Source organism: Mesoplodon mirus (assembly GCF_964341445.2).
Source record: "Mesoplodon mirus genome assembly, chromosome: 2".
In the NCBI taxonomy this organism is placed as follows: domain Eukaryota; kingdom Metazoa; phylum Chordata; class Mammalia; order Artiodactyla; family Ziphiidae; genus Mesoplodon; species Mesoplodon mirus.
The window spans coordinates 140,052,280-140,071,685 of NC_138977.1; positions in this window are offsets into that span (position 1 = coordinate 140,052,280).

Here is a 19,406-nt window from a genome sequence, read left to right on the forward strand (position 1 = left end):
CTCTCAACCTCCGGCTGCTCCCTCACACTCTCCCCGCCCCTTCCCCGCCGCACGCGCGCGCGCACACACGCGTACACGCTCGCACAAACACACACACACACACACACACACACACACCGCGTTGTCGAAACACAAACAGAGGGGGAGGGAAGACCGCGAGCTGGAGCAGGACTCAGAAACTTTGCTCGCCACTCATTGATCCCCTCACTTTAGTTTGCCCGGACTCCCCCTAGCTCCCCGGGCTGTCACCTACTGCCCCTCCCTCGCCCCAGCCCCATTGGGCCGGAGCTAAAGCAGCCCCGCCTGGCACTCCTACCGCGAGCGCTCTCCGACTTCTTCCGCCTCCGACTGGCTTCTCGGGATGCTAATCACTCCAGCCTCCCGGAGGACTGTAGGCTGTCGGGTGTGGGAGCTCGGCGAGTAGGAGGCGCTGAGAAGGGGGTGGGGTAGGGTTTCCCCACCCCCCCCTTTTTTTTTCTTTTTGGTCACATCTTGGCCGGCATCTGAGCAATAACAGCAAAAAGCTGCCGCCGAATAGATGGGGGTGGGGTCAGGTTTGCAGATAAATAACTTTAGTGATGGGTTCTGGGGGAAGACCGTTAGGTTGTTATGCTAGTAATAACTCAGGGGTAAGGGGGGGGGGTCGAGGGAAATAAAAGAAAGGCAGGGGGTGAAGGTCTATTAGAGCGGGAAGAAGGATTAAGCAAAGCCTGTCTGGGAATGCAGAGCGCAGATTTGCTTTAACCGTTTCCTGCCCCTTCTCTTTCGATGAGAGGGGAGGGAGTTGTTCTACAGTATGATCCGGCAGCATCCAAACCAAATCTTCCCCATTCCTCCTCTGTCTACAGAGCGAGCTAATTGCAGTCCAGATCTAACCCTAAGCCTGTCTCCACTTCCAGGTGAGTAGGGACACCAAGGCCTCGGTACCGACTGCACTTTGGATTTCCTATAGGAAAAGCCAGGGGAACTCTGTTTTGTTTCCTGTCCCAAATGGATCCCAGGTGCCAGTAGCCAAACCTTAGAGTTTCAACAATAACAATGGTAGCCCTTTGGAAAGATGGAGGTCTCTTCCTATTGCAAAGTTTAGAATTTTGATCTCCGTTGGAGTATTTCCCCCTAGACATTTTAAAGCCAAAGGAATCCTGATGAAGGGTTGTTTCTTTTTGCTTTGGTTTGGTTTTTATCTGGGGAAAAGACAGATATGAGGAAATAGAAATAAATAGAATGAAATTTAAATTTTAAAATTACCCACGTGCCACACAAGTCACTCAGATTACTGTAGCTAAGTTTTGTGGTATTCTTCAAATAAAAAAAAAGGGACTAGGAATCAGGTCAGTATTATTTCCCCTTTAAGGACAACCGTTTAGAAAATAAGAATTTAAGCCAAGTTATGCAAATATAGGGCATGTGTCATACGATTCAGCCACAGTGACCCCTCCAAATTTAAAACTTCTGAGTTTGGAGATGATTCAGCTATGAGTAAATACTGCCCTCTGCTGTTCTCTGTCCATCTTACATTTTTAGCAGCCTGGTTTCTTGCTTAAAATTAAATGCAGAGACAGAAGGATCTGGTTACAAGGCTAATTCCTCCTTCTTGCCTAGGGATAGTAGCAAAGAAAAAAGATCTTTAGGAATCTCCTAGTGCCTTTCTTTACTTATGGTTAAAAAAAAAAAAAAAAACTTTTTTAAGCAATAAGGCAGAGAGCAAATTCAAGTCCTCTGATCTAGACAGCCTGTAGCCCAAAACTGATATATGGAAACATGAATGGTAAAAGCCCTATCACCAATTCCTTTGTTTAGGTTAGAATATTTACTTCTGCATTTTCCTCTACTGTAGATACTGATGTATATGGTACATATAATGGGTGAATTGAAAACAGACAAGAAAGTTAAATTTCACCATTTTTGTATTTTTAGGCCTTGAAAACTTGTGAAAGCATTGGAAGCTATTCTTTTTAAAGAGAGATATTTTTAAGCATTTTCTCAAAACTCATATCTCTGCCAATAAATTAAAGTCTTTATTTTGATGTAATTTAACACACAAAGATTTGTTGATTAACTAAAGTGAAAGCAGAAATTTTTACAAACCATGGCTGTAACGTGATTTTAAGGGGGTTTTCTTACTTGTATGATATTGTTTACTAATGTGCCACAGTTCTGTCATTCAGGTAGGAAACAGTAAAAAGAAAACATTTAGATACTTGTAGGGGATCACGTAGTTTTTTTCTGTTTTCTTGTTTGTTTGGAAAGCCTGTGGGATCATCTTCATATTTAGTCTCAATAGTATTAAATTTGCATCACTTGGGGCTTCCCTGGTGGCGCAGTGGTTGAGAGTCCGCCTGCCGATGCAGGGGACACGGGTTCGCTCCCCGGTCCAGGAAGATCCCACATGCCACGGAGCGGCTGGTCCCGTGAGCCATGGCCGCTGAGCCTGTGCGTCCGGAGCCTGTGCTCCGCAACAGGAGAGCTACAGCAGTGAGAGGCCCGTGTACCGAAAAAAAAAAAAAAAATTTTCATCACTTATGAGTGAATTTAATATTGGAGAAATGGGTAAAAATCATTCATTTTGTGGAATAGGAAGTGTAATATATATTTTTAAGTAAAAAAACAAGATATGACAAAGTTAAGTAATACAAAAAATGTACATATATTCAGTACATAAAATAATATTTTGAACATTCTGAATGAAGACTATCAAAAATGATTTAGACAATGGCATGGTTACTCAAATAAATGGAAACTTTCCATGATAACTACACTAAAGTAACACATTCATTTATAGATAAAACCTACACATAAAATTACAATCTATGTACACATAGGTACATAATTTAAGGTATAATATAGAGAATGGTTTTAATAAAAGACAAAGTATAAAGCTTTTATTATATTTAATTTTTCTCCCTTGGATTTCAGAAATTCTAGTAATATAATGCATGATAAAAAGTAAGGATGCCCCCAACAAAATCAAATCATATAAAGACACATTGTAATTATATGTGTGAAAAGACAAAGTTTATTTTTGCTTTTCCACTAAAAGCTTAATTATTTTAAGAAAAGGGTTATTTAATGAAAACTTTCAATAAACATAAAATTACATGCTTCTAAGAGAGAAGATATTCATCAATTTTAGTAAACTGTAGGGGAAAATTGTATTTTTTTATGTCCAAGCATGAAAGAAAATAGAGAACACAGCTCATTTGAAGTTTAGAGCATACATTAAAACAAATAGTTTTTGTAAGAATTTGTTATCCTGGTCTGTACACAATTACCATCATTACTTCATTAAATGTCTGAAATTACTTTCATATTTTAGACCCTAGGTAAAGAAGCTTAGGTTACTCATACTCTACAGTTCATTTCACATTAGCAACATCGTCCCAGAAAAGGATTCTCCCCTCTGTTTCTTCCTTTCCATTCCTCTCTTCTCCCCTTCCCTCCCTTCCTCTTCCCCTTCCTTTCTTCTCCCTTCTCTCCCTGTTCTTCTCTTCCCCTTCATTTCCCTCTCTTCCTTGTTCTCCTCTCCTCTCCTTCTTCTCTTTTCCCTTCCCTTCCAATTCCTGCCTTCCCTTCCCTCCACTCCCCTCCTCTCCCTTCCTCTCCCATCCTTCCCCTCCCATCCCTCACTTTACTCTTTATTATACTTTGCTCACCTTACCTTATTCTGTTTTACTCTTCTCTCCTTATCATCATTCTTCAGTCCTGTTACAGGACTCCCAGAGGCAAACATTCTAATAAGTGGAATGTGTACCTTTTGGTTCCATACTTTTGCAAAATATGTATTATTTAGTTGTCCTGTATTTTTAATTGAGATAAATGGTTTGGGTTATATTGTGTATGTGTCTCATCCTTTTTTAATCTTTCTACAAAGAGCTATTTTTAAGGTTTACACATGTTGTTATGTGTTCCTCTAAATTATTGTTTCTGACTTTTGCCTTTTACTGTAAGGCATGTATTCATAACTCTTAACCTGTCTATTTACATGGTTATAGGCATCCAGGTTGCCTCTAACTCCCTGACATTAAAGATTAGTCTGCAATGAACAACATCCTTGTAATTGTCCTCAAAAGGAAATGAATAGTTTAAGGATATGTAGTGGGGAATGGAAGAGGCCTCCATTCCACATCTGAAATGAAGAGCTGATTGTTTGCTAAACAAGAGAGAGTTGTGTTTGTGGGATACAGTGTTTCTGAACAAGAAGACAACTGATCCTAGGATTGGGAAGCATGGAGTTCAGAGATGACAAACTTTCAGAAGTAGGAAGGGTTAGATATTGGTTAACTTTTGAATGTGAAATTGAAATTAGTAGACTGTAGTTTTTGCGAATTGGCTAAATTTCATATTTGTGATGACCGATGTGAATTTAACATGATTTGTGATGGGTTTAACACTGGTTCTTATAACTGGCTCTTGGTATGATTGACACAGGTGGATAGGATTTTTGTCCTTATTTAGGTTATTTCTCTTACTTATATCTGGCTCTGTTGCTTTCCAACCTCTTTTGCTACATGTTTAACTCAGTATTTTAGACTTTCTTATTTCCTGATAAATATATTTAAAGCTATAAATTTCCCTCAAAGCATTAATTAATTAATATTTTGTGGAGTGTGAGCCTTACTCCACAAAATATTAATTACAATATGTTACATGTAATGATTTCATTTTTATTTAACTTTAAATATTTAGTAACTTATTTTATGGTTTTCTCTGTAGCACAAGATTGTATTTAATATATAAATACATTTCTAAATATGTGTTGAGTAATAAAGAGCCCTCTCCTTCAGCAATCCTGCTGCCTTTCACCACCTTCACTTTGTTACTGTTTCTTCATTGTGTTATATTCAAAGTATCTGTGATACAAAGGGAAGGTGCTTGCCATCTGGTGGCATTTCTTCAAAGAATTCTATCATTCAAATAGCACGGAATACTCATGTGAAGGAATATATGATAGCAATGAAAAGTGCTCAGTTTTAATTTGTAAGTGGTTTCCACTTACTTCTGCTTCTCATTCTTCTGCATCTCCTCCTTCTTAAAGGTTGACTGTGAAACATTTTTTAATTGCAAGGTTGCTGAACACATCCCAGATGGAACAGTAACTATGCATGTCTAAGAATTCAGCATGCTGGTGTACCACAGTCATTTTTAACACAAATTCAAAACAAACAAAAAAAAGTGTTAAATATCAAAAAACAGAACAAAACAAATTATCCGTGATAATAAAAAAAAAAAGTTTCTAGTTTCTGTCCTCTCTTCTTATCTTAACCCACTCCAATCAGTTTTACCCAAAGAAATCCTCCGAAATTTTTCGTATCAAGGTCTCAGTTGATCACTTCCTTCTCCTTGATTAACTTTATTCATTTCCCTTCCAGGATGCCATCCTGCCTAATCTTTTCAGTCTCAGATATTTTACTATGTAGCATCTCAGGGCTCATGGGACAAACTGTCACCGTCCATTCTCTAAACTCTGCCTCTTGGTGATCTCATCTTGTAGCAAGTCTTCAAATAAGTTGATTACACTCAGAAAAGAATGTGAACTGTGCAATTCATGGGTTCAGTGTTCTGTCCACATCCATTAAGCTGTTTGTTAATTATGCTATTCAGATCTTATATATCATTACTGATTTTCTGTTGGCTTCATGTATTGATACTAAAAGAGACATGGAGGCATGTTAAATCTGCATTATGATTTCAAATTTAAATCTCCTTATAGTTATGTAGCTATTCTTGTTTTGCATATTAAGGCATTTTACTATATATATTTTATTTATTCCTCATTTTATATGTTTATATATTTATAAGTACATATATATAATTTTATATATTCATCATGAATTAAACCTTTTCTAATTAAGATGTGACTATCTTTATCCCAAATAATGTATTTTCCTTAAAGTCTATTTTTGTCTGATACAAGTACAGGTAACCAGCATTCTTTGGTACTATCATGACAGATTTTTTTCTTATCCTTTCACCTCGTATTCTCTGTACCCTAATGTTTTAAAAGTCTTTTTGACACAACATTATATTTGAAAATGCATTCACTGATTTTTTTTTTTTATCATCATTGCTTCTTAACTGGAGCATTTAGTCTATTTACATTTAGTATAACTACTCACATTCCTGTTTAAATCTCCTATCTAACTTTGTGTGCTGCTATTTTTCTCTAGTTTTATCTTTTTGTTTATTTCTGTGCTTCTCTCCTTTTTTTTAATTAATTGGATATTTCTTTCACTTTCTGCTACTACTTTGGGTGATATATTCTCTGTTTTGGCTATTTTCATTTTACTTCAAGAAATTAAAAAAAATATTATTCTCAAAGTCTTACATAGTTCAATGCCTTAAGGAAAAATGACACTTCTTGAACAATACATTTTTAAATACATTCATTTACTTCTCAATTTACCTCTTAATTTGATGTTGCTTTTTAATTCTTTATTTAAATTTTAATCTTGAATAACATTTTTACTTTTAAAAAGGCAATAATGTATTTAACACAGTTTGTTGTGTTTTGATCTTTCCTCTATCACAAACACACAAACATACTATCCTGGATCTCTTGCATTCTGCCCAAAATATGTTTTTCTGAATTTCCTTTGGAATGGAAGCTGTTGGTAGAAACACTTTATAGTGCCCCATTATTGAAATATTTTTTCTTTAAGAATAAAATTATAAATTCAGAATTAATGAGTCATTTAGATATAATTTTTTGGCATATGCCATTCTAGTGCAAATATGAAAAAGGGTATTTAAAGGAAATAAATTAGGGTATTTCTAATACTACACATTGATAGTTTAATTCACATGATTCAGAATCATCACTATATTTATCAGCACAGTTTAATATACAAAAGTTTGACTTTCATTTTTCTGTCAATCTAATTCTTATTTCTTTTTAATCTCTTGCTCAAGGTAATCTGTCACTTTTCACTGATTCTTCCTGAAATGCCTCTGTATTTTTGATGTTTTGCAGTTTTGCTTTGGTATATGTGTAGGTGTAAAATGTTTTTGTAATCTTGCCTGGAAATTGAAGTCTTCATGATGCAAATCATTCTTTCATTATTTCTGAAAAATGTTCAGCCTTTATATTTGTATTTGCAGATATTACTCCTGGTTTCCTTCTCCTTGCTCTTCCTTCTGGAACTTTACTTAGGCACATATTAGAACTTCTCATGATATCCTGTATATCTCAATTATCAGTTTAATATCTTCTCTTTTCTTTTCTCTATGCTTAATTTTGAATAATTTTTTCTGACTTGTCTTCCAGTTCACTAATTCTGTCTTTAGCTGTGTTTAACCTACTTTTAAATTCATCTATTTAATTATAAGTTTAATTACTGAATTCTTATACCTTAACATCTTGATGTGTTTTGAAGTTAGCTATCCCCTTCAGATATTTTCAAGCTTGTTTTTCATTCCTTTGAACATGTTAAATATAGTTTTAGATGTTATTTAGATAGGTATCTGAAGATTCCAGTATCAGGCATATTTAATGTTTATGCTTCTTTTTTTTTTTTTTTTTTTTGTGGTACGCGGGCCTCTCACTGTTGTGGCCTCTCCCATTGCAGAGCACAGGCTCCGGACACGCAGGCTCAGCAGCCATGGCTCACAGGTCCAGCCACTCCACGGCATGTGGGATCTTCCCGGATCGGGGCATGAACCCGTGTCCCCTGCATCGGCAGGTGAACTCTCAACCAGTGCACCACCAGGGAATCCCTATGCTTTCCATTTTTATTGCTAGTTTTAGCTCATAGTAAATTGTTTCCTTGTGTGAGTATTTACGTTTGAATATGGACTGATCTTTTTTATTTTTAATATATTTATTTATTTATTTATTTTTGGCTGCATTGGGTCTTTGTTGCTGTGTGTGGGCTTTTGCTAGTTGCAGCAAGTGGGGGCTACACTTCATTGCAGGGTGCAAGATTCTCATTGCAGTGGCTTCTCCTGTTGCAGAGCACGAGATCTAGGCATGTGGGTTTCAGTAGTTGTGGCACACAGGGTCAGTAGTTGTGACTCACAGGCTCTAGAGTGCAGGCTCAATTGTTGTGGTGCATGGGCTTAGTTGCTCCACAACATGTAGGATCTTCCCAGACCAGGGATTGAACCCATGTCCCCTGCTTTGGCAGGCGGATTTTTAACCACTGTGCCACCAGGGAAGTCCCTGAACTGGTCATTTTAATTGGGAAGTTATTTATGCTATTCCTTGAGGCTTGGGATTGGTGTGCTCTTGTAAAGAAGAGCTGAGTATGCTTCCATTAGGTTCTCGTGAGTTGCTACTGGTCTGCAACAACTACTGTTTTCATTGAAGCTAAGATGGCAACAGCAAAAGAGCAATAACACTTTATGAATCACAAGGTAACACTGCCAAGTGAACCATAAAAAATGCTTTCTCATCATTTTGGAGTTTTATTTAAAGACAGTTTTACCCTCATTTAGATTGTTGTCATGTCATTCTTCTATATGTATGTGAAGGAAACTATAAGCAAAATAAATTGAACAAGGCCATCTTAGATCTTTTTCACATTGAAAATCCAGCTCAAGGTGGTATAGCATTTATTGAAAAAGTGTTCCATTTTGTCTTTGATTTTTTTCTAACCTACTAACACTGCATGTTTGCTATATAGTCAATGATAATTAAGTCACAATTGCTGCCAGGTCTTTAGCAGATATAATACACATCCTAACTGCTAAATATTAAAATAGGACCAAGAAAACGTTGAATCTTAGAATAATTAAATATGGTGAATTTACAACTTGAGGTTTTTTTTTTTTCTGCACCTCCTCAGTAATGTGATTTTGAGTGCTGCCTTGGGGTTTCAACTTCTTAGGGATGGTTTCCCCCTTCTCCACACCTCAGTCTAATCATTGCCAAGGCAATATTATTTTCAATATTTTGGAGAAGGCAGGGTGACTAGGTATACCTGCATAGATAACTAGTTATCTTAGGACTAGTTAACTTAGGACTTATGAGTTAGGAGCTCCAATTTTAATAAGAAAAGTTTCCTATTAAACTCCACACCTTCAGAGAAGCCTGGGCTTTTTCTCTTAGCTCTCACACTTTACCACACCTTAAAAGTCAAAGCTCATATTTGTGAAGTTTGGCAAATGTCCTTAAGGCAAAAACTACTTCAATGTTGAGTTTACCTCTATGGCTTCTCATCTAAACTAGATATGGTAATTCCTAACTCTCATATCATGTCAACTTTTTGATCTTTTAAGAAAATATTTTAAAATTCAGTAATTTTAGTGGTTGTTAGTGGCAAATAATAGCCTGGCATATTACCAGAATAGGAAGTCTATCTTCCTTATTTCTTCAAATAGTTTCCCCTTTTAATTTGTTTTTTCTCCTTTGGGAAATCTTATTATTTGGTACTTATCCATAAGTCAGGTCTCTTTAGCTTTTCTTGCTGTTTTCTGGGAAAATTCCTCAATCTGATGTTCCAACTCACTAATTCTGTCTTCAGGTATATCCAATCTACCACTGTTTAATATTTTGTTCTCTTTATATCAACTCAAAATTTTTCGTACTGACCAAATATTTATACTTCACTCATTTTTAAATGAAATTTAATTCTCATTTTATATTTGCAATAAATATCTATCCATTAATTATCTGTGCTGAGGAGGGATCAAAGGCCAGATCTCAGTGTGTGAGTTTAAGGTAGGGGTTGGCAATTTTTTTCTGTGAAAGAGAAGATAGTAAATATTTTAGGTTTTGAAAATCAGACAGTCTCTGTCATACCATTTAAACTTCCCCTTATAATGTGACAGCAGCTATAGATATTACAGAAATTTTTGGGTATGGCTGTGTTCCAATAAAAGTTTATTTACAAAAACAGGAACCAGGCCCAATTTGGCCTGCAGGCTGTCATTTGCTGACCACTGTTTTAGAGCATAGGAGATAAGCCTTGTGCTGAAAACTCCACCAGATGACCATTGCTGGTCATTCCCATTTGTAATCTTTTTTTTACATATATATGTACACGTATATAGAGTCAGTATTTTGAATATGATTCAAAATTTCTGTCTGTTTTACGAACACTGCATTTCTTTTCTTTTTACCATCTGACCTTTTGTAATATTAAATTTTAAACTTTGAGGTATAGTATGATTGGGAAGTGACAATCTCCCTAAATTGTAATCCATGTTCTTAAGGATTTTTAGAGAGTAAGATGGGATATTCAATACCTAAGATCAGCACTTCAGAATGCACTTATTTCATGTGAACACTGAAGTCTTGGCTACTGCTTCCAGTTTCTGCAGTGAAGCAGGCGATAATAGCCTCAAGGCAACATACAGTAGAGGCAAAAACTATTTTTTTAATAAACACTTATCTTTTCTAGTCACTATAAAAATCTTCTGGCCCTTATTACTTGGTGCTTAGCTTTCTCCTTCCATTTTCCATATCCCCTTTTTATAATTTATACATATATATATATATACACATATATATATATACATATATATATGTATATATATATATATATGTGTATATATATAAAATTATACAATATATATGTTTACCCATCTTTTTCTGGCCAGTGTTCAATTTCCAAAGATTGTGGAACCACCAGTGTATGTAAATAAATCTGAAACTACATCATGGAAACTCAAATCATATTTTTTAACATCACACTTATGGGAGAAACAAAATGAAGGGTTAGCTTTAAAATTCTTCATAATATACCACATGTGAATATGTGAGCAAACCCACTGGAATGGAAATTGCTTACACTAAATGTGAGAGTAGTTTTCTGAATACTGTGGCATTTGCCACAAACTAGTAATTACCTACCATAATTTGGAGAAACTGCTCGGTCCAACAACTGTTTGGGACAAGCTGCTCTTTGTTGAAATATGCATATCATGGGTTCATTATATTTTAATCTTTATTAGGTATAGGTATACAATTTATCTCAAACAAAAATATATTAATATGGGTAATAATTAATGGCTGCATTAACATTAAAATACTCTGATGTTGAATTTCATGCTAGAATATAAAGAGAATTAAGAAAATAGACAACTCTAATATATATATATATATATATATATATATGTATATACATATATATATATATATATATATATGTATATACATATATATATATTTGTCAAGGAGAAGAAATAAGTAACATGATATGGTATTCACTCTAGGTTTACTAGACTTCTAACATGTGAAAACATTTGGAAATACAGAACAATTTGAACTGTAACTTCCATCAACAGTAGGTGTATGGAGAATTAGGAGAGTCCTGCCAGAAGAGTTGATTCTAAGAAAACAAATTATTTTTTTTGCATTTTTGAATTTTATTTAATTTATATTTTTATACAGCAGGTTCTTATTAGTTATCCACTTTATACATATTAGTATATATATGTCAGTCTCAATCTCCCAATTCATCACACCACCACAACCCCACTGCCACTTTCCCCCCGTGGTGTCCACACGTTTGTTCTCTACATCTGTGTCTCTATTTCTACCTTGCAAACTGGTTCATCTGTACCATTTTTCTAGGTTCCACATACATGAGTTAATATATGATATTTGTTTTTCTCTTTCTGATTTATTTCACTCTGTATGACAGTCTCTAGATCCATCCACGTCTCTACAAATGACCCAATTTCGTTCCTTTTTATGGCTGAGTAATATTCCATTGTATATATGTACCAGGTCTTCTTTATCCATTCATCTGTCAATGGGCATTTAGGTTGCTTCCATGACCTGGCTATTGTAAATAGTGCTACAATGAACATTGGGGTGCATGTATCTTTTTGAATTGTGGTTTTCTCTGGGTGTATGCTCAGTAGTGGTATTGTTACATCATATGGTAATTCTATTTTTAGTTTTTTAAGGAACCTCTATACTGTTCTCCATAGTGGCTGCATCAATTTACATTCCCACCAACAGTGCAAGAGAGTTCCCTTTTCTCCACACCCTCTCCAGCATTTGTTGTTTGTAGATTTTCTGATGATGCCCATTCTAACTGGTGTGAAGTGATTCCTCATTGTAGTTTTCATTTGCATTTCTCTACTAATTAGTGATGTTGAACAGCTTTTCATGTGCTTCTTGGACATCTGTATGTCTTCTTTGGAGAAATGTCTATTTAGGTCTTCTGCCCATTTTGGGATTGGGTTGTTTGTTTTTTTAATATTGAGCTGCATGAGCTGTTTACATATTTTGGAGACTAATCCTTTGTCCATTGATTCATTTTCAAATATTTTCTCCCATTCTGAGAGTTGTCTTTTCGTCTTGTTTATAGTTTCCTTTGCTGTGCAAAAGCTTTGAAGTTTCATTAGATCCCATTTGTTTATTTTTGTTTTTATTTCCATTACTCTAGGAGGTGGATCAAAAAAGATCTTGCTGTGATTTATGTCAAAGAGTGTTCTTTCTATGTTTTTCTCCAAGAGTTTTATAGTGTGCTGGCTTACATTTAGGTCTCTAATCCATTTTGAGTTTATTTTTGTGTATGGTGTTAGGGAGTGTTCTAATTTCATTCTTTTACAGGTAGCTGTCCAGTTTTCCCAGCACCACTTACTGAAGAGGCTGTCTTTTCTCCATTGTATGTCCTTGCCTACTTTGTCATAGATTAGTTGACCATAGGTGCATGGGTTTATCTCTGGGATTTCTATCTTGTTCCATTGATCTATATTTCTGTTTTTGTGCCAATACCATATTTTCTTGATTACTGTAGCTTTGTAGTATAGTCTGAAGTCAGGGAGTCTGATTCCTCCAGCTCCATTTTTTTCCCTGAAGACTGCTTTGGCTATTCGGGATCTTTTGTGTCTCCATACAAATTTTAAGATTTTTTGTTCTAGTTCTGTAAAAAATGCCATTGGTAATTTGATAGGGATTGCATTGAATCTGTAGATTGCTTTGGGTAGTATAGTTATTTTCACAGTGTTAATTCTTCCCATCCAAGAGCATGGTATATCTCTCTATCTGTTTGTATCATTTTTAATTTCTTTCATCAGTGTCTTATAGTTTTCTGCATACAGGTCTTTTGTCTCCCTAGGTAGGTTTATTCCTAGGTATTTTATTCTTTTTGTTGCAATGGTAACTGGGACTGTTTCCTTAATTTCTCTATCAGGTTTTTCACCATTAGTGTATAAGAATGTAAGAGATTTATGTGCATTAATTTTGTATCCTGAAACTTTACCAAATTCATTGATTAGCTCTAGAAGTTTTCTGGTAGCATCTTTAGGATTCTCTATGTATAATATCATGTCATCTGCAAACAGTTACAGTTTTACTTCTTCTTTTCCAATTTGGATTCCTTTTATTTCTTTTCCTCTGATTGCTGTGGCTAGGACTTCCAAAACTATGTTGAATAATAGTGGCGAGAGTGGACATCCTTGTCTTGTTCCTGATTTTAGAGGAAAGGCTTTCAGTTTTTCCCTACTGAGAATGATGTTTGCTGTGGGTTTGTCATATGTGGCCTTTATTTTGTTGAGGTAGCTTCCCTCTATGCCCACTTTCTGGAGAGTTTTTATCATAAATCAGTATTGAATTTTGTCAAAAGCTTTTTCTGCATCTATTGACATGATCATATGGTTTTTATTCTTCAATTTGTTAATATGGTGTATCACGTTGATTGATTTGCATATATTGAAGAATCCTTGCATCCTTGGGATAAATCCCACTTGATCATGGTGTATGATCCTTTTAATGTGTTGTTGGATTCTGTTTTCTAGTGTTTTGTTGAGGATTTTTACATCTATATTCATCAGTGATATTGGTCTGTAATTTTCTTTTTTTGTAGTATCTTTGTCTGGTTTCGGTATCAGGGTGATGGTGGCCTCATAGAATGAGTTTGGAACTGTTCCTTCCTCTGCAATTTTTTGGAAGAGTTTGAGAAGGATGGATGTTAGCTCTTCTCTAAATGTTTGATAGAATTTTCCTGTGGTGGTATCTGGACCTGGACTTTGTTGGAAGATTTTTAATCACAGTTTCAATTTCATTACTTGTGATTGGTCTGTTTATATTTTCTATTTCTTCCTGGTTCAGTCTTGGAAAGTTATACTTTTCTAAGAATTTGTCCATTTCTTCCACATTGTCCATTTTATTGGCATAGAGTTGTTTGTAGTAGTCTCTTATGATGCTTTGTATTTCTGTGGTGTCCGTTGTAACTTCTCCTTTTTCACTTCTAATTTTCTTGATTTGAGTTCTCTCCCTCTTTTTCTTGATGAGTCTGTCTAATGGTTTATTAATTTTGTTTATCTTCTCAAAGAACCAGCTTTTAGTTTTATTGATCTTTGCTATTGTTTTCTTAGTTTCTATTTCATTTATTTCTGCTTTGATCTTTATGATTTCTATCCTCCTACTAACTTTGGGTGTTGTTTGTTCTTCTTTCTCTAGTTCCTTTAGATGTAAGGTTAGATTGTTTATTTGAGATTTTTCTTGTTTCTTGAGGTAGGCTTTTATTGCTATAAATTTCCCTCTTAGAACTGCTTTCATTGCATCCCATATATTTTGGATTGTCGTTATTTCATTGTCATTTGTCTCTAGGTATTTTTTGAGTTCCTCTTTTAATTCTTCAGTGATCTCTTGGTTATTTAGTAATGTATTCTTTAGTCTCCATGTGTTTGTGCTTTTTACGTTTTTTTCCCTGTAATTTATTTCTAATCTCATAGTATTGTGTTCAGAAAAGATGCTTAATATGATTTCAATTTTCTTAAATTTACTGAGGCTTGATTGTGACCCAAGATGTGATCTATCTTGGAGAATGTTCCATGCACACTTGAGAAGAAAGTGTAATTTGTTGTTTTTGCATGGAATGTCCTATGAATATCAATTAAATCTATCTGGTCTATTGTGTCATTTAAAACTTGTGTTTCCTTATAAATTTTCTGTTTGGATGATCTGTCCATTGGTGTAAGTGAGGTGTTAAAGTCCCCCACTATTACTGTGTTACTGCCAATTTCCTCTTTTATAGCTGTTAGCAGTTGCCTGATGTATTGTGGTACTCCTATATTGGTTGCATATATATTTATAATTGTTATATCTTCTTCTTGGATTGATCCCTTGATCCTTATGTAGTGCCCTTCCTTGTCTTTGTAACATTCTTTGTTTTAAAGTCTATTTTGTCTGATATGAAAACGGCTACTCCAGCTTTCTTTTGATTTCCATTTGCATGGGATATCATTTTCCATCCCCTCACTTTCAGTCTGTATGTGTCCCTAGGTCTGAAGTGGGTCTCTTGTAGACAACATATATACGGGTCTTGTTTTTGTATCCATTCAGTGAGCCTGTGTCTTTTGGTTGAAGCATTTAATCCATTCACGTTTAAGGTAATTATAGATATGTATTTTCCTATTACCATTTTCTTAATCGTTATATGTTTGTTTTTGTAGGTCCTTTTCTTCTCTTATGTTTTTCACTTAGAAAACTTCCTTTAGCATTTTTTGTAGAGCTGTTGTGGTGGTGCTGAATTCTCTTAGCTTTTGCTTGTCTGTAAATCTTTTAGTTTCTCCATCAAATCTGAATGAGATCTTTAACAGGTACAGTAATCTTGGTTGTAGATTCTTCTCTTTCATCACTTTAAGTATATCATGCCACTCCCTTCTGGCTTGTACAGTTTCTGCTGAGAAATTAGTTGTTAACCTTATGGGAGCTCCCTTGTATATTATTTGTTGTATTTCCCTTGTTGCTTTTGATAATTTTTCATTGTCTTTAATTTTTGTTAATTTGATTACTATGTGTCTCAGCATGTTTCTCCTTGGGTTTATCCTGCCTGGGACTCTGTGCTTCCTGGCCTTGGGTGGCTATTTCCTTTCCCATGTTAGGGAAGTTTTCAACTAAAATCTCTTCAAATATTTTCTTGGGTCCTTCCTCTCACTCTTCTCCTTCTGGGACCCCTATAATGTGAATGTTGTTGCCTTTAATGTTGTCCCAGAGGTCTCTTAAGCTGTCTTCATTTCTTTCCACTCTTTTTTCTTTATTCTGTTCTATGGCAGGGAATTCCACCATTCTGTCTTCCAGGTCACTTATCCGTTCTTCTGCCTCAGTTATTCTGCTATTGATTCCTTCTAGTGTATTTTTCATTTCAGTTATTGTATTGTTCATCTCTTTGTTTGTTCTTTAATTCTTCTAGGTGTTTGTTTTTTAATTCTTCTAGGCCTTTGTTAAACATTTGTTGCATCTTCTGGATCTTTGCCTCCATTCTTTTTCCAAGGTCTTGGATCATCTTCACTATCATTGTGAATTCTTTTTCTGGAAGGTTGCCTATCTCCACTTCATTTAGTTGTTTTTCTGGGGTTTTATCTTGTTCCTTCATCTGGTACATAGCCCTCTGCCTTTTCAACTTGTTTATCTGTGAATATGGTTTTTGTTCCACAGGCTGCAGGATTACAGTTCTTCTTGCTTCTGCTGTCTGCCCTCTGGTGGATGAGGCTATCTAAGAGGATTCTGCAAGTTTCCTGATGGGAGGGACTGGTGGTGGGGAGAGCTGGGTGTTGCTCTTGTGGGCAGAGCTCAGTAAAACTTTAATCTGCTTGACTGCTGATGGGTGTGGCTGGACTCCCTCCCTCTTGGTTGTTTGGCCTGAGGCAACCCAACACTGGAGCCTACCCATACTCTTTGGTGGGACTAATGGCAGACTCTGTGAGTGCTCATGCCTAGGAGTACTTTCCAGAACTTCTGCTGCCAATGTCCTTGTCCTCACAGTGTGCCAAAGCTACCCCCTGCCTCTGCAGGAGACCCTCCAACACTAGCAGGTAAGTCTGGTTCAGTCTCCTATGGGGTCACTGCTCCTTCCCCTGGGTCCTGATGCACACACTACTTTGTGTGTGCCCTCAAAGGGTGGAGTCTCTGTTTCTCCCAGTCCTGTTGAAGTCTTGCAATCAAATCCCACTAGGCTTCAAAGTCTGATTCTCTAGGAATTTCTCCTCCCATTGCCAGACTCCCAGGTTGGGAAGCCTGATGTGGGGCTCTGAACCTTCACTCCAGTGGGTGGACTTCTGTGGTATAAGTGTTCTCCAGTTTGTGAGTCACCCATCCAGCAGTTATGGGATTTGATTTTATTGTGATTATGCCCCTCCTACCATCTCATTATGGCTTCTCCTTTGTCTTTGGATGTGGGGTATCTTTTTTGGTGAGTTCCAGTATTTTCCTGTCGATGATTTTTCATCACTTAGTTGTGATTCTGGTGCTCTTGCAAAAGGAGGTCGAAAACAAATAATCTGGACCCACAGCTAACATTTTATCTTTTTTCTATTTTAACTTTATTTGAGATGATGAAATATAGACTATTATAAGATACCTTTATTTTGTGTTATTGCTTAATGAGCATTTCATTGCCATTGTAATAATTTTTTGTAAATATTGTTTTATTGGATGGATACTATTTGTAATATGAATAGGCCAACATTTTTTAATTGTTCCTTCAATGTTGACCTTCAGGATTTTTCCAGCTTATTTTGCTATTAAATGCATGCTTTGGTAATTATCCCTCACTCCCCCAAACAAAATTTATTGAAAAGTAACTGTGTCAAGTACTTTAAAAGCTACAGAGGGAAGACAATAATGAATAAAACAGACACAGCTTCTGCCATGTTTAGTCAAATTGCAAGAAATTTTTTAAATAATTTAAACTTTTAAGGACCTTTATTACTTATTGCCAACTCACCTTCCATAAATAATGTATCCATTTATAATTGAAACCAAAGTATATCAGAGTTCTCCTCCCAGCAAAACAAAGAAACAAATACATTTGAATATAACATGTCTTAAATCCTGGTCTATTTACAGGGGATTAAAAAGGTGTCTTCTTTCAACATGTATTTCTATTATATTTTTCATATATTAGCTATTTGTTTTCCTTTTTTTAAAAGAAAATTTTCATTTTTGTTGTCAATTTAATCAATTGGGGTCTCAGATCTATTTTTTTTTGGTTGTTGCTGATATTGTTAATCAATTTGTTCTCCTTTATAAACACATACCTTTGTTTTAAATTTGTAATTATTTCCTTTATCCAGAGACTATTCATAAAACTTTAATTCTAGTTTCCTCTTTCTGCTCTTCCTTCTACTTCTTTGTCTTAATTACATTGTATCAATTGGCATAATGTCACCAGAGCAGGGCAGATAAATAATTTTCTTTTCTCTGAATCTAGAATCATGTCTGAAATTCAGGAAGTATTCAACAGAAGTCAACTCAATTTCATACCAGATAGGATACCTAAAATTTTTTAAATACATATAATTTTAAAAATCAGTAATAAGTGTTTCAAACTCTACAGTCTAAAACATTGTTTTCTAAAATGTGGTAAAGGGTGGTACTCACAGATGATTCCAGGGGGCTCAGAAGAGGGTATTGGAAAGAGTAAAAAACATGAGACATTAAAAAAAAAAATCAAAACACTATGGTGAGTGTTGTGGCTTAACATTCACCTTCTATTCAAACCTTCTAACCTACCTCTAGTGTGCATTTCTAGAGGCTTTTCTTCAGACACCCTCTCATCTATGATTCTTCATGCAATGGTCCTCTATTTAAATGCAAGCACTTGGAATTTGTTAGGCAAACATGAGCAGAGGCCGTCTTCATTTTACTTTAGCCCTTTCTCTTCCAGCCAGCACAGTCGTGGATGCAGTTCCACAGTGGTGTGCAAGTGTCCAATCTACGTGTGTAGAGAACCAACAATTGTATCATTTGCTGTTGCCACAAATTCCTAACCCCTGAATTGCAGCTACTATGGTGTGTTGGTGAAGTTAATTATTCCAATGGTGACCTCCTGTTTTTCTACCTTGCTGATTGTGGCAGAAGTCACTGTGCCCACAGTGGGGCTTTTCTGTTTCTATTATCATGCCCCCAACAATTCTGAAAGCACCTAATTCCCTAAATATTCTTCTTGAAACAGCTGGACTGCCTAACAATTCCTGAAACTGGATGTTGACTGATATAATCACAAGTGATAAAAATTATTCCACTTTCATTTCTATTTCAAGTAAAGGAGAAATTATATGGTTAGAATCAGAATGTTTACCTCCTCTTTAACATCACATATCTTCCTTTTGGATAGAGAGTGTTCTAAGTGAATAGACACATATGACAAGCATAATTGATGGAGATTTGATTAACATGGTACTGTTTGAACACAATATAGAGTCTCCTTAATTAAAGAAGATTAAAATCTAAAATGAGTCAGAAGCAGTGTGCACAATATAATTGGAATAAAGAAAAATCTCAAGACTTGGCATATACTAGAAGACAAAGGAAAAATAACAGAGGATCTCAGTAGCACTTAAGCATTTTGATATTTTATGGTACTCAAAGCCCTTATTAAAAGAAAGACTGCATTATCTGTACTATTTAGTTGGAATATTCCAGATGTCTCTAGTCTTTATAAACATATCACAACATCTTAATCTTTGTTTATTTGAATTGCTCCTTGGTCATGTCTCTTTTTCAT